The sequence below is a fragment of the Myotis brandtii genome, unplaced genomic scaffold (genome assembly GCF_000412655.1).
Source record: "Myotis brandtii unplaced genomic scaffold, ASM41265v1 scaffold285, whole genome shotgun sequence".
Lineage (NCBI taxonomy): Eukaryota > Metazoa > Chordata > Mammalia > Chiroptera > Vespertilionidae > Myotis > Myotis brandtii.
This window is the reverse complement of record NW_005360891.1, coordinates 819,008-821,278: the sequence shown is the minus strand read 5'-3', so window position 1 is coordinate 821,278 and position 2,271 is coordinate 819,008. Positions and strand designations below refer to the sequence as shown.

General features: G+C 30.3%; 1 protein-coding gene across 1 annotated transcript in view; it reads right to left on the bottom strand.

Moving 5' to 3' along the window:
• CSMD3 (CUB and Sushi multiple domains 3) overlaps positions 1-2,271 on the bottom strand; it is an 888,294-nt gene that overhangs the window by 436,560 nt on the left and 449,463 nt on the right. The window lies entirely within an intron of this gene.

The following is a 2,271-nucleotide window of genomic DNA, read 5'->3' as shown; positions in this document are numbered from 1 at the left end:
GAAAAAGAAATCTTTAGATCAAATCTGGAAAGCTATTTTAGCAAGTGTTCCATTTAAAACCAACACACTACTTAACAGGGAGCATGATAATTATGAAAATTATTTTTAGTAGGTGAGGTTGCTGAAGTTATCTGCATATCAAAACTTGAAACTTCTTAAAATGAACCCCACTTCAACTTTGAGCTCAGGTTTTAAAATTATGGAGAATGCAAAATTAATATTTTCAGTGTAAAAAAAATCATGATAAATAAATTTTTGAGGACATATTTTACCATATGTTACATCATGTTATATAGGTCAAATCATTTGTCCAGCTTTATTGAACAATCATTAATCATCTGTGATGACAAAACAGGGAGCTGCTATTGGAAAAATAAAGATAAATATGATATATATGAAAAGTTTTTTTGTGATGGGTGGAGTTAAGGAAAGCTGCACAGAAGAAAATATATTTGAATTTCGTCTTCAAGGCTGAGTAATGCGATGTTGAATTAAAATTAGAATAGGGATGCAGGTAGAATTTACTGAATGTCCAGAGGACAGGTGTGAAACAACTTGCTGAGTTCAGAGGATTATGGATAATTTGATAAAAATGGATTGTAGGAAAAAAGACAAAAACGGGATGAAGGAAGCTAGAAGATAAGACCTATGGAGGTTTTGGACTTTAACTCTAGACAATGGAAAGTTATGGAAACATAGTAATATGATTCTTTCTCTGCTGCTGAGAGATCATGGTTAGTGATGTGGTGGTTAGATTGGAAGAGAACAGATTGAAGGGAGGGAGAATAAGGGCATTATTCACTAAGAATCTCCGGGGTTAGTTTCAATTATCTCATCTTCATGGATATTTGTGTATGAATACTTAGGTGCTTTTTTTTTTCTGTCTCTATATTATGATCTTGCTGAGAGGGATCAAATTTGGATGTTCCTTCTATATTCAACAACTCATTCTGTAGCTGACACATAAGCAGATCCTTAGGAAATATTTTTTGAATTACTCTTGTTGAAAACTGAGCAGAAAGAAAACAAAGCAACGCTAATTTCTGTGCTCCATTACAATGTACTTTGAACTCTTGAACTGCAGTGGAGTGAAGAGCTTTGTAAACACTGAGAAAGCTTCCCTGCTTCTCCAACCTGGTCATGAGCTTAATAACTGTGCTCTTTGCTGAAGCACTGTAGTTAGTGATTAATATCGTGTCTAAGGTTTAAATGACCATAGGTTTTCCTTCATAGGGTGAAGAAAATAATAAAACCAAGAGGAATATAATGATGCCAGGTTCAATTAGTCACTTAGAAGAGGGAAAAGAGAAATCATGTAGGTATTTTCAACATGAGCTGACTATTCTTTAAATTTTGTAACATTGTTTTATTCACTGGGGATAGATGTGGATTTTTAAATAAAAGAAACATATATTTTAAATTATAATCAGGGTAACCTTTTTACTTTTAAATTGACATTTCTACAGATTTCATGAACTATTCAAATTAATATAGAACCAATTTAGTCAAAAGTTAAAAACACAGAATGCCTGTGTCCTGTCGACAACATCATGCATTCATTTCCCTGTGTCTGCATACAAAGGCATGGCAAGCCAATGCTCAAAAAGAAAACTCTGATTAAAAGTTATTGTTATGCAAGTAAGAGACTTTTATACAGCCATTGTTTAATTGATAAGCTAAAGAATAATAACTTTTACCACAACAGAAATAATAAATTCAAGTGACAATGTTCTGAAGGGTTCTTTTATGTTTTCATACTTTAAAGCACGGATTTTAATTGAATTTATTAACATTTATATATTTCTTCAGTCAGAATTTCAAATTAGCATTTCTAATATGTAGGTTGTGTGTATATATTCATTGTTTTTAACTTTAATCAAGGTTCATCATGTGTCAAAGATATTCATGATTTCAAAATGCTTACATCTATCTCTTATAAGTGGAAATAGAACAAAATATTTTGTTATATACATATAATTAATCTATATCATTACCAACACTGGTATGGGCAGCAGCAATTTCACACATTTGTGGTCTATGAGTTGATAGACCACAGGAGTTGATAATCTAAACACTAAGACCATGTATTTGATCTGAGAGAATCACTAATAAATTTTTTAAAAGTATTCCAAATTTTTAAGCCCTTAATTTGGTACTTAAGTATTTAATAATTTGTATATACATATAAATATATATAAATATATATAAATATATAAATTATATATAAATTATATATGTGAATATATATATAAATTATATATAGATTATATA